Raw genomic sequence first — 14,812 nt, forward strand, 5'->3', positions numbered from 1 at the left:
AATTAAGTTTTTCTCTGATAGTTACTGCATGTAGTGGAAATGGCTGTTGTAGATGTTCTCGGATTTTGAAAGCTAAATTTGTAGGCTATGTATCAAAAAAGAAATTCACTTAGAGAAGACCAGAGGGACCCCTCAAAGAGAGGCCTGCAGTGGCGCTTTAGGCATTGATTTATAAAGCCCTCCTTCTAAACTGCAGCTTAATCTAGTGTGCTTCCAGGTAAGTAGCATCAGGGATTTATGTATTCACTAATGGCTAATGATTCTTTCTGTTTATTGGGAAAAATCATAGTATTATTGAAATTTCATGTAGATTTACCATTGTCTAAACACATTCACTTTTAAGTCTTACCTGATTCCACTTTCTCATTAAAGAAAATTATCAGTATTTTGGTTTATATAATGAATTATTAGGTTCTACTTCCTTACTAAAGAATTATTGTTGTAATAATTCAAGCTATTAAATGTACCGTGTTTGACAATTTCTGAAATTCCATTATTTGAATGTCAAATTTGAATGAATTTTGAGACTTTATTATCAAATTACTTAATAATATAAAACATTACTGGTCCTGTTTTTTTACAGTACTTCTTACCTGCACATCATTATTACTTCAAATTTATGGAGGAGTATCATTATAAGGTATAGCTAACTCTGCACTATAGAATGCAAAGAATTGGGTTCTAGTACTGGCTCTGTCACTCAGTAGCCACATATATTACATATTACACAAAGGCATCATGGCATTCTGTTCTATCACAGACTATGGCTTTTAACATTTCAAGGGAAGTGTTGAAATTTCACTTCCATTTAGGTCTCTTTACCTTCCTCTCTTAACCTTTCCCACTCATTGCATTGAGTATTAAATGGTGTTACAATCTTTGTTTCACTTATCAAATATGATTTATAAAACTCTTAAAGAAAATGATGTTTCATTGTTTATTCCTTCCTGATACTCCAATATTCTTTCTTCTATCATGTTCTTTATTTTGATGAACTTCCTTTAGTCAATCTTTAAGGGTAAGTCAGTTAGCAACAAATTCTTTTAGTTTTCCTTTATCTGAGAAGATTTTATTTCCCTTCATTACTGAAAGATGGTTTCATTCTGCATATAGAATTCACAGTTGATAGTTCTTTTCTTTCAGCCTTTGGTAAGTTTTGCATCACTTCCTTCTGGCCTCCATGGTTTCATATGGGAAATCTATTGTCATTAGAATGTGTGTTCTGTGGATAATGTAGCACATCTCTCTGGGTACTTTCAAGATTTTTTCTTATGATGAGTCTCAGTATGGATTTCATTGGTTTTATCATATTTTAGGTTTACTCAGCTTCTTCAATCTGTAGGTTTGTGCCTTTTGTCAAACCTGGAAAATCTACAGCTATTATTTATTTAAATATTCTTTCAGCCCCACTTTTTTCTCCTTGCTTTTTGGAACTCCAATGATATGAATGTTGGATATTTTTGTGTTTGTTACGAAGTCTCTCTCTCTCTCTTTTTTTTTTTTTGTCTATGTTCTCTCTATTTTTCAGATTGGGTAAATTCTGTTGATCTTGTCTCAAGGTTACTGATTCTGTCCTCAGTCATCTTCACTCTACTATTAAGAACATCCAAGTAGTTTATTATTTCTGTTATAGAATTTTCTAGTTTTATGATTTTCATTTGGTTAATTTTTATAATTTCTATTTTGTTGATGAAATTTTCTGTTTTTTCACTTTTTTCAAGAGAGTTTTTAATTGATTTTATAGCACTTTCATGATGGCTGTTTTACGATTCTTGTCATGTAATTCCAACTTCTGATTCATCTCACTGTTGGCATCAGTTGATTGTCTTTTCTCATTCAAGTTTTGTTCTTGGCATGGTGGGGAATTTTTATTGTATCCTGGACATTTCATCTATTATGTTAATAGGAAACTCTGGGTTCTATTTAAATTGTGTGTTTTAGTGGGCAGTCACCCTGTTAGGTTTAGCACACAGGCTCTCTGCCTGTTATTCTGGGCTGCGGTTCTAATAATAGTTTAATTTTCAGACAGTTCTCAGTCTTATTCTGGTCTGTTTGGTGTATTGGGTGCTGCAGTGGCTATCACTGGTCCCTGCTGGTGCTGCCTTAGGAGGTGGAAGGGGTTTCCTGAGTCTGGGGAGCAGATGTCTCTGGGTTGGGGAGAGAGATCTCAGGCCCCCAGGGATAGAAAAGACTTTTCTGGTGTGGCAGTGTTTGTGGAGGGCTCCTCCTATGGGAGCCCCAGACAGCCTCTGGGTGAGGAAGGGGAACTTTAGACCCACAGGGACTATGAAGCTTTCTGGTCCAGGCTGCTTGTTGTGTTGGGGTCCCTCTTGCTGGGGTCCCTTCCTGCCCTCATGTCACTCAGTGGAGAGGAGAGTTGTAAGTGGGCCTTCCTATTGACCTGCCCTTGCCAGTGGTGCTAGGCTTGCTGGATGTTGTCAGAGAGACTCCAATTCCATCTGGAAGAGGGAGGAAAAAGCCTGTCTTGACTTCCTTCTGTTATGAGGTTGGGGGTCAGAAAACACCTGGTCTGAGTCACCTTCTCTTGGTTGGAGGGATGTAAGACACCCTGCCACTGTCTGCTTTATACAGCCCTGGAGTCCCAGACCAATTTGCACTTTTCCAGAGGTTTTTGGTTGCCTCTTGTATGATTTCCAGGATGGGTACTTGTATTTAATAAAGAGGAGCAGGGAAAAATGACTCTGTGCTATCTTGTATGTACCACAGCATATGGAAAAAGAGAAAGAATTTGAAGTTGAACTGTCCCAGCATAGAATCCTGGTTCAGCCACTTATCTGCATGACACTTTGAGAATTTTTTTAAACTTCTCTGAGCCTCATTTTCCTCATCAGTAAAATGGGGGACAACTCATTTATTCATTATCTAATTCAACAAAAGTCATTGAGAACTTACTCTAAGGAGGGCACTGTTCCAGGCACTGAGGATACAGAAGGGGGAAAAAAAACAACAGGTAAGTTCCCTGCTCCCATGGTACTTTAGTCTTGTGGTATAAACAGATAACAAAAAAGTAAACTGCAAATAATACCAGAAAGTTATAATTCTATGGAAAACAACAACAACAACAGGGTAATATACTGAGAATAACTGAGATGGGTACTTAGATGGGTGCGCTTCAGATAGCTAGAGAAAGTGTTGCTAAGGAAGTGACATTTCATTCACTCATTCCATTTATTCATATCACAGTTACTGAGCTCTTGCTATGTCCCAGGCACTGTTTAGGCCCTTGGTATACATTTGAGCAAAGACCTGAATGATGAGAAGGACCCAATCATTTGAAAATATGTGTAGCATTGCAGGAGGGGAGAGTCTGGAAAGAAAACAACAAAACCTGAGGTGGGAAGAATCTTGATAAAGTCAAGAAACAAAAAGCTGTCCTGTATGGTTGGAATGTCATGAATTATGGGGGGTATCATAACAGAAGTGGTTAGAGAGGTAGGCAAGAAACTGATTCTGCATGGGCTTTGGAGCCATGGGTTTGGTTTTATTCTGTGAATAATGGGAAGTCTTTAAAGGGTTTAAGCATAGGATTTATATGCTCTGGTGTGTGTCTTATGAAGATTGCTCTTTTTCTGGGAATGGAAGGTGGGAGAGCAAGAATTGAAGCTGGGACACCATTGAAATAGCTATTTTAGTAGTCTATGTAAGAAATTGTGTCACTTCAACTTGATAGACAGCTGTGATAAAAGACACCATAGATTTGAGATACATTTTGCAGTTAGAACAGGCAGGATCTTCTGGAGAATCGATTGACTCCATGGAGTTAGGAAAAATGAAGAATCTGATTTTGGCTTTCGTTGGATGGTAGGAGCCATTTTAGACATAAGCAAGATTGGGGGAGGAGTCAGAAATCAATATATTTGTTGTGGATAATGTGGTTATTTGAAGCTGTATGTACTCCAGAAAAACATGTTTTTGAATCGAATTCATTCCTATGGGTATGAACCCATTGGGAATAGGACCTTTTAATGAGGTTATTTTAGGTAAGGCGTGTCACACCTCCATCAGGATAGTCTTAACCCTATTACTGGAGTCCTTTATAAACAGAGTGAATTCAGACATGAGAAGAAAGCTGTGGAAGCAAGAAGCTGAGATCAATGAAACCCAGAAGACAAGGCAGAGACCAGCAAATACTGCATTGTGCCTTGAGTTGAGCCAAGGATTGCTGGCAGCTGGTCTTCAGAAAGAAAGCAATGCCTTGATGATGACTTGATTTGGACATTTTCTTGGCCTCAAAACCATGAGTGGATCAAGTCTCATTGTTTAAGCCGAACCATTTCATAATATTTGCTTAAGCATCCGAGGACACTAGAAGAGTTAAGTTTTGAGGTGACTGTAAGACATCCATGAAGATGTACTTTAAGTAGTAAATATCCTAGTCTGGAGCTCATAGGCTTCAGGGCTGGGCTGCATTGTAAACCTGTGTATCATCAACACTTAGATGATTTTTAAGGCAGATAGACTCAAGATTGTCATCAAAAGAGAAAGTACTAAAAGAGAAGAGAAGAATCTGAGTTACTGCATAATTTTAAAGTCAGGAATAGGAGATACATATTGCCAAAGGGGAGTGAGAAGGAACAATTAGGTAAGGACAAGGAAAATCAGGAACCCAGTGCCAAAGAAGCTAAGTGAAGAAAATATTTTAAGAAGGGGAGTGATCAACTTTGTTAAATGCTTTGGTAAGATGAAGACAGAGAACTGACTTGGGTTTGGTAATTTGGAGGTATTAGGTGGCTTTGACAAGGTCATTTCAGTGGAGTAATTAGGACCAAGCAAAAGGTTTATTGTGAAAATCATTTATATTTGAAGTTTCTCACACGAAATATGCATTCTACTAATTTTAATTTCTTTCCCTATCTCTGGTTTCTTCATGTGTAAACGGGTGCTAATGATGCTTTTATATCCATGTCACTCTTTTTGTGCTTATATCACTGGATTTTTTAAGTATCAAATAATGAATGAATGAGAAAAATTAGCCTATGTATAGTTACACCAATACATACTTAATGTTTATTTTGGTTTTATATATTGGAATTAGACAGGTTTCAAGCAAATGTACACTTAACACATACATCCAATGAATAGATATTTATTCCTTTAAAAAATTAATTTGATCTAATAAGAATTGCCTCTGAAATCATAGATATTTAAATTGTTGGATTTGTCTTTAAATATACATGGAGGTAGGCAAAAATATGCATTCATTTAAAACCAAATATTGAGACATATTTTTCCAGGGTGACAAATATGAACATTTTAAAGATGTTTGCAAAATTTATTTTCAGAGAGTTACCTTATTTTTATAATAACCGCCACCACTACTGCCAATATCACCATTATTACCACCACAATTAAAATAACAACAATATCAGCTCCCATTTTTAGGGCTATACATATTCTGTATCAGGCAAATGTACATATATGATTTCATTTAATCTTTATAATCAGTCTTTGGTAAAAGTACTGTTCTTTTACCCATTTTATAGATGAAGAAACTGATGCCCAGAGAAGCTAAATAATTTGTTCAAGAGCTACACCTAGGGAGTATGAGAGTCAACATTTAACTTCAAATCTGTCTTAATTCATTGTTCTCACTCTTAAGGCAATTCTTCCTGTCCATTTTTTGGGTGGGGTTAGATTTGGAAAGATGAGGATTCTGGATTACCTAAAAAGATTTATTTTCTAGACTTGAGACCAAAATGAAGTTTTACTTATTCTAGAGAAAACCACATAGGAAAAGAGCTGGGAGGTAGATCAGAACATCAGACCAGGGCAAAAAAGGTCTTGAGATATGTCGAAACCGTTTGCAAAATGTAGAACTTTACCCAAGACTGAAGGTATATATCCAAAGACAAATAAGGCAAAAAGTCAGGCCATAAGTAAATAAAGGACAATATATATCAGTTGGCAGTTGCTAGGCAGGAGAGAATTGTAGCAGAGACAGTTGAAAACACTGAGATAAATGATAATATATCCATTACTTGGGGAGGCTCATAAAAGGGAAACCTAATATGCATTAAGCACTTATTATATATCAGGCACAGAGTTTGTCTCACTTAATTCTCCTGACAACATTTAAGGCAAGTATTGTATTTTGGTTTTATAGATGAGGAAATTTATGTTGGTTTATTATGGTAAAAGCCCCCATTTGGAATGAAGTCTTTTCAGTGTCACTGTACTAATTAATTACTTTCCTGTAATGGACCCTGTAATTCTGCAGTTGCTGAAGGGTGTGGAGAGAAATGGGACTAGATGATTTCTAAGCTTTCTCACTGACTGCGCTGCTTGTGGCAGTCTGATGGGATCTTTAGGAGAGTGGATATGAGGAAGCTTGATCTGGCAGTATGTGCAGGATGCACTGCAGAGAGGGAGCTTACCAAGGAGATTGTTGTAATGGAGGTGGTAAGACATAGGAGAGAATTGAAGAGGCCTGTATTCCAACCTTCCTACACCACTGTGTTGCTGGGTGGTCTTGAGTGGCTTTCTGGGTCAAGGGAATAAGCACTAAAAATAATTCCAAAGAACTTGGGGATTCAAAGCTTAGTAGAATGCTGACAATGATGGAATGAAATAGGAATGGAAAAATATGTGGTGAATTAAATTAGCTAGTTATGTAGGAAGTACTCAATAAATTTATATTGAATTTTAAGTAATTTCATCTGAGGGTAGATTTTCTAAGGAAAGGAAGCTGTAATCAACTTGAAGAGAATCTGGATGTTCTTTTTAAACTTAAAGATAGAGGTTTCCATTATCTATCGTTCCTGTATCTCAATTTCCATAACTCTGATTGGCTGCCACATGCACTCTGGTAAATATTCTGGTAATTGTTTGTTTATTGCCTTTTACTGTGCATTAAGTATTTTTCCCATTTCTTATAAAAATAAACTGTAATATCCTCAAGATAAGAGCTTTGTCTAAATCCCAAATTGCATTTAGCAACCTCTGAACATATGGATAGGCAATAAATACTAAGAAATTATGAATTTGTTGCTTGAAAGAATATTAGAAATGTTCTGACTTAATCCTCTAGTCTTTTTGATGAATAAACAGTCTTGGGGAGGACTTCCAAAGTCAAAGGTGAGCTAGAGATGGAGTTACGACTGAGTGCATTGCCTTGTTCTGCTCACTATCTCTCTTGATTGATAGGTGAATATTTAGTGCTTGCTTAAGTTTTCTTCTGAGCTTACTAGTTTTAAAAGAAAAGCTAAATTCATTTAAGTGTTTCACAAATTCTAATTGCCCATAATTATATAACATGTCTTGGATGATATTATTCTGTCATTTGTCATGGATATAGATGACAGGAATAGAATATGTATAAAAACGTCAACTGTGCTAGGAGGACGGCATTTTATGTAAGTGCATAATTAAATCATATTTTGGAAGGACTGATAATTCCTATTTCCAAAGAAGGTGAGTGTTTTTGAGAACTCTTTTTGAGGAGTCTCCAATTGGCATTTCATAACTCAGTACCAAGCAGCTATATATAATAGCCCAGAGCTGCTCTCTTAGTTTGCTGGGACTGTTGTAAAAAATTACCACAAACTGGGAGACTTAAAAATTAATAAAACCATAGAACTGTATAACACTAACAGTACACCCTAGGGTAAATTATGGAGTATAGTTAATATTATAATTACAATAATATTGGTTCCTCAGTTGTAACAAAGTTACCACACTAATGCAAAATGTTAATTTTCAGGAAAACTCTCTGTGTGGGTGGGAATATGGGAACTTTGTATTCTCTGTGTGAATTTTATATTAAACTGAAATTGCTCTAATTTAAAAAAAAAAGAAAAAAACCAACAGAAATTTATTGTCTCACAGTGCTGGAGGTGAGAAGTCTGAAATCAGGGTGACAGCAAGAATGAACTTCCTCTTAAACCCCCAGGGGAGAGTCTGTTCTGTGCTTGTCTCTTGGCTTTTGGTGGAGCCCTGCCACCCATTACATTCTCTGCCTCAGTCATGACAGGTAGTTCCTGTGTCCAAATTTCCTCTTCTTATAAGGACCCCAGTCATATTGGATTAAGGGCCCACTGTAATCCAGCATGACCTCATTTTAGCTTGCCTGTTTCCATCTGTATTTCTAAATTAGGTCACATTCTGAGGTACTGGGTATAGAACTTCAATGTATCTCTTCGGAGGACACAATTCAATCCATAAAAGTAGCCAGAGGAGAAGACAAAGTGATGCTCTCCATGGGAAAGACTATAAAGTGTACAGATGCCTAAATGCCTCCCCAAGGCAGTGGAAAATGGATATTTTATTTCTAACAGCATGCCCTAGGGCCAAAAAGAAACTATTTACCTTCATTATAAACATTGACAGAAGTATAATCCAGTATAGGTTTAATTGAAAAATGAAAACAAAATGAGAAAAGGAGTGCCAGATTGCTCATGGGGTAGCTGGTACCCTTAACACAGAAGGAGTGAGGCGTGGCTGCTGTGGGTGCCACTGAGCGTGTGTGGCAGGGAAGTGCTGAGAGGGCAACAGAAGCTTGCAGCTGGAGGCCACCCTCTGTGGCTGCTGGAATAGTGCTGTCAGCTACTGGGAAACCCGAAGGATTCTAACTGCTAAGACCATAACCCTGTGTTATTCCAGCATGGCAGACCAAGGAACAAGGTTTGGGTTCTCAAACAGAAATATTATCTAATGGTTTAAAATTTATTGCCTGCTCAATAAGTACCGGGCACCATAGAGAGTTCTCTAAATCTATGGCAGTGTATAGATGTTCAGATCTGCCCACCCCCATCTGATTTCTCATTTTCCTTTTTGTTTTTGTTTTTTTTTTTTTTTGGTTGCTCAACAAGAACACAACTATTTCTTCACCTCAGTTCTTAGGTAGATTTGAAGATTAAACCAAAGGGAAATTATTTTTCTTTGATTCAAATTCTGAATTTTAAGGGCCATTAAACACTGTTGTGAAAGAATACAAGAAGAGAGAAAAGGGGTTGTTTAGTGATTAGAAAGGAGAAGAGGGTTTGCAGCATAGACAGAAGTAGGCTTTTCCTTTGGTAGAAGAAAATATTTCCTCAAACTAAAGAGAAAGTTTGAAGAAAAGAGAAACTATAAAAGAGAGGGTTTCCAGAAAGGTTGTATTCTCTGAGAACAAACCCTAAGAAAGTTTCCCAAGAAGGAAGTCCTGTTGCCTGGGGAGAGTCAGCATGAGGTCCTGTCAAATGATCGGTTCAGGGTCCTTGTTGGGCCTGAATCCACATAGGAACTGAGCCATTGCACACGGCCCTCCCTTCACTTGAGGAAGCACCTTGCAGGGACAACTTACAAGTGATATCTTCTTGATAGTCAAGTTATGGCCTAAAGAAGACAAGTGTGTCTCTGGATTTCAGTACATGGTTGATTTATTTGCCTGGAAGTGATAGTGCTGGCAGTCAAGCAGTCTCACAATTTGTCAGTTAAGAACACACTTATTTAATCTTGCTTTTCATATATATCATATACACCTTTAAGTTTGCTCCTAGGATATTTAATTTTTCTATTCAACATTTTCTTGCCAATTGCCAGTGGATTGATTTCTCAGGTAGTCAGTAGAAGAGCAAAGAAACCTAACTTTTGAAAAATCGATTTTTTTCCCTCTCAGTGTAAAACTGTCAATGCTTTTAAAGGAGGGCTTGCTGAAGAAATCACCCTTAATCAAAAAGGTGCAATCTGGCCCCTCCTTGAAACAATAGAAAAGGAAAAGGAAAGTTAAAAAATAATTGAATAGAATAGCACGAGTAGCGCTTTTATATAGTATTTTATAGACTACTGCCTCAAGCCAGACTAAATCATGATCAGCTCCACTATTTACACAGGACAACTGGCTTTATGTAAATCTGGAAATTACTCAGGGAAGGATAAATACAATGGAAGCTCCTTCCACTAGACCCTCTGCCAGTTTTCATGTTTATTTTTAGTTCTTTACACCTGCACAATCTAACACGTTTATCCTTCCCACAGGAGTCACTCTGATATGCATTACACATTAATATGCACATTTGAATGAGGAGTCAGTTTCCCGGTTATAATAAAAACCACTTGTTAGGAATTTCATCCTGACTTCAAATCTTTAAAACAGCCACAACAGATAAAATTATTTTTTAACGAAGGTTAGTTGCTCTTTATTACTTCTTTTTAAATGTTCAAAATTTACTTTATTAGTTATTTTATGGTATGCCCTTAATGAATTCATTCATATCAGACCAAGGAAAATAGACCCGCCACTGAGAAGGCTCTCTAATGAACCATAGAGAACTGAAATAACTGCATATGCATTCCACAAATGGACCATTAATTGGAAAAAGATCCAAAGTGTGAAGATATAACACTATAGGATGGAACTTTAAATGGTGATATATTTTAAGGCTTTAGAACTTTTGATTCACTTGTGTGGAAAAAGGTGAATGTGAAACGTAATTTGTCTTTCTCCCTATCTAAGGTGTAGCATTTCAAGTAAACCATTGTGTTAACCTAACTTTGAAAAAGCAGTAAGTTTTGAGAATGTTGTCCATTTGACAAGAACCCTTCTCTCGGTCTGACTGGCCAATACTTTTTCATTCTTGGTTATTTAAGTAGCCTGTATCTATGATACCGATGGCTTTTCTCTGAGGCCGTTGCAGACTGCTAAAAACGTACTCTGCTGACCTCAGGAGAAACAAGGACACCTCCATGCTGCTGTGTCCACTAGACAAGCCTGGTGAGAACAGGGGTCCTGTTTGGATGAATATATATAATTTATCCTTCACACTGGAATGCTTCTGAGAGTGAAGAGGGGGAACTACTCATAAATACAGTTGGACCATGTGCACAAATATGGCTGATCCTGGACATACTGGGAAGTCTTGGACATCCAACTTATTTCAAAGCAGCAGGTCATTTGCTGTTTCACTGAATTTCTTTTCACCGTGATTCACATGTTCTTTTCTTTCACCTGTACTTACACAAAACCAGCCTGTCCTTGTTTTATACTTGCTGTTAGCTTGGGTCATTGCTTCCCTACCACCCCAATCCCACCCTTTTTATTTACTTTGCTCTTCCAAGTACCTAATTTCATAGTCTCATTTTATAACAGTTCTTTGTCAACTATACTTTGTGAAGGGATGTGGTGTGGGAGTAGGTAAATGGAGGACTGCAGGCAACAGGTGGTGTTTCCTTTGTTTTCCCACCTTTGCTTCAACTATGGCAGCTCTGATTTTGTTCTATTTGTTTCTCTTCCCAAACAAGTTTTATTTATAGACAGGTTTGTTGGTGAAAATATGTTTGAACTCACTATATATTTGCCTTAATGGGTTCATGAATTTGTTTCATTTTCATGAAACTGCTGAAATTTTACATGACGATTTGTTTCTGTGTATAGATGTATTTTTCTGAGGAGAGTGGCCTATAAATTTCTCATTTACATAAAGAGATCTGTAACTTCCAACAAATTAATCACCAACAGTTGAAGGTTATGCACAACATCTTGAATCTTCATAAAAAAATAAGAATTGAGAAATTACATAAAAGAACTTGGAGATTATTAGTATCTGCTAAATCATAACCTATGTTTCTATTGGGTTACTTAAAAAAGGATGCCTAATTGATGCAAGGATTCATCAGCACTGGAAAAAAGAGGAAAAGAATGCTGTTTGAATCAACATCTTGCTGTAGCCACTTCTGCCTTCTAGGTTGAATGGCATATTTCATATAAAGCGAATTAACTGCCTTCCTGTTTGTGGTGGTTTGAAGTTATTTTCTCCATAAAAATATGTTCCTAATCTTAATCTATACCTGTGGGTGTTATCCCATTGTGAATAGGACCTTTGGCTGAGGTTACTTCAGTTAAGGTGTGGCCCAACTGAGCCAGAATGGGTCTTAATCCTATTATTGCTAATAGAGAAGGCCACAGAGAGAAACCATGGAAAGCAGCCAGAAGCTGGAAGTCAATGGAACCCAAAAGATAAAGGAGAAGACACCATGTGACTGAAAAGCCAAGGGCCAAAGATCCCTGGAAGCCAGCCCCAGAGTGCCACAAGGAGAAAACATTACCTTACTGATGCCTCGACTTTGAACTCCTCCTAGCCTCACAACCATGAGCCAATAAATTCCTGTTTCTTAACCAACCCACTGTATGATATTTGTTTTGGCAACTGGGGAAATGACTACATTGCTCAATTGTCTTCCCAGAGACTTGTGGCTAAATAGAAAAATCATTGAATCAGACCAAGTTTAAACAAAAGCCACCCCAAGACTTGGTGTAAAACAACTGCATTTAATATTTCTTACAATTCTGTGGGTTGACTGGATGGTTTATGTCTCCATATTGTGTCCACTGGGGTCACTCATGTGCCTGCCTTAAGCTGGGATCTTGACCAGGGCAAATTGCTTCTCCATGTCATATCTTATCCACCAGAGTCTTTCCACGTGTACTCTCTCTTCAGGAGAAGAGCCTGGGATTCCTTAAAGCATGGACACTAGGTTCCAATACATAGGAGCCAATGTATAAGTGTTTCTCAAGCCTCTGCTTGCATCAAGCATGATAATAACCCATGGCCAAAGCGAGTCTCACATACAAGTGCAGAATTAATATGGGAAAGGACTGCATAAGGACATGGATACTGAGGAATGGTTCATCGGGAGCACCCAGGTAGCATCTAGCACAGAAAGGAACTTGATAAAGTTGTTTGTACTAAGCAGCCTGGTGGCTCAAGGTCAGAAATTAAATCTATTTTTAGAAATTAAAAAATTATGTCATTTTGTATTCTGAACTTTAGGAGATGCACCCAATAGTAATAGAAAAATTCACACCTTAAAAGCCTTCATTATTAAAAAGAAGAAAGAATATGAAATAATGTTGTTCTTGTTTGCTAATGCTGCCATTATGCAAAATACCAGAAGTGGATTGGCTTTTATAAAGAGGGTTTATTTGGCTACAATTTTATAGCTCTAAGGCCATAGAAGTGTCCAGACTAAGGCATCAACAAGATGATACCTTCACTGAAGAATGGCCGATGGCATCTGGAACACCTCTGTCAGCTGGAAAGGCACGTGGCTGGCATCTGCTGGTCCTTTGCTCCCAAACCCTGGGTTTCATCTCTTAGTGTAGCATCTCCAAATGTTCTTCTGTCTGCAACTCCAAGCATCTCTAAGCATTTCTTAGTGTCAGCAAGCATCTGGGTCTGTTAGCTCTTAGCTTCTCTCCTGAATACTCCAGTGAACTAATCAAGACACACCCTGAATAGGCAGGGCCACACCTCCATGGAAGTAATTCAATCAGAGGTTCCATCCTAATCAACAGACTAATCAGTCTGTCTCCACAATAATTCATTAAAGAATATGGCTTTTCTGGGGGATATAATACATCCAAACCAGCACAGATATATTCTATTCAAAATATTCAAGAAAGTAAAAAATGAGAATGGAGGCGTAAGTAGTAAGGCAAAGGCAGAAATTAATTAAGAAATAATTGCATAAATAAGTGATACATTAATGTACAAAGTTGCTTCATTGAAAATTCTAACAAAATGGATAAAACTCTCATCATAGCAAGTCAAGTTAGAGAAAACAAATATATAAAATGAGGAATTAAAATGGGTCATCATAATTTCTGGATTATGATGATTGATTCTACATTTATTATGTACTTCTTCATATTATTTTGAAACTTATAACCAAGTACTACAAAGGAGTACAGCCTAGAAGTAAAAATATTGAAAAGATGGTACAAAATTATAATTATGTGTAGATGATGTAATTTCCTATCCAGAAAACTCAAAATAACTAAAAATTATTAGGATTAACAAGAGAATGGATATTTAAAAAATATAGAAAAATAAAGAACTGTATTATCAGCAATTATCTTTTTTTTGATTAATCAAATGAATTTCCATTTTTATTTTCCCAACATTAAAAGGGGATAATTATACTATCTGTTATTAATTTGATGGTTACTGTATCTGCTAATTAGGACATATAATATCTGCAAACTGCTATTAGAAAATGTGGAAAATCCTGTAACTATAGTTAATACTATAAATAAAACCCCCCAAAAAAGTGAGAAATTAAACATTGAAAAAGTACTTGCTTATTACATTTTTTACTAGGCAAATCCTTATAATGTGCATGCTTTCTCTGGGGTTTTCTTCTGATTAATTTTATTTTTTAAAAATAATTATAATAAAATGGTATGTTCAAAAATTTTTTAAATCCAAGATTATGAACTAACTACTGATTTCCTCCTTAAGATGAAATGCTCTATTAATAAAACTCATTGAAAAACTTTTATAGTTCAATGTAAATTTACTTCGTAAATATGCACATAATTCTTTGATCCTAATATGTGAAACAGAAGAATTTTTCACTTTTTATGTTTTAAAACTTTTGATTCAAACACTGATAATAAAGCCAACTTTAGGATTTATGAGACCTCTTAACCACTTCATAAAAAATGTCAGCATCATTTTCTCATAATGGTGCATCATTATAATAAAAGAAAACAAAGCATAACATTTTAGAAACAAAACTAAAACCAACAATTAAGATTATGACTTAAGAATAAGTAGGTCTCAAAGTTGGTATCTTCCCAGTAGTTTTACAGGCTTCCTCACATTTCTGAAAGCCTAACAAAAATAATCTTACAGCTGCCAGTTTGTTCCAAAGACAATTCTCCTAATAAAATAAATTTCCACAGAACTGGTTCAGTAAAATAAAATCTCTCCCCCAACCCAGGGATCTTGTCTCGAAACTGAATAGAAGAAAGAAAAGGATTGTGAGGGAAACAAGGGCATACCTCCAGAGTTTCTGTCTCTCTTAGGCCCAC

Source organism: Choloepus didactylus, chromosome 14, assembly GCF_015220235.1.
Source record: "Choloepus didactylus isolate mChoDid1 chromosome 14, mChoDid1.pri, whole genome shotgun sequence".
Classification (NCBI taxonomy): Eukaryota; Metazoa; Chordata; class Mammalia; order Pilosa; family Megalonychidae; genus Choloepus; species Choloepus didactylus.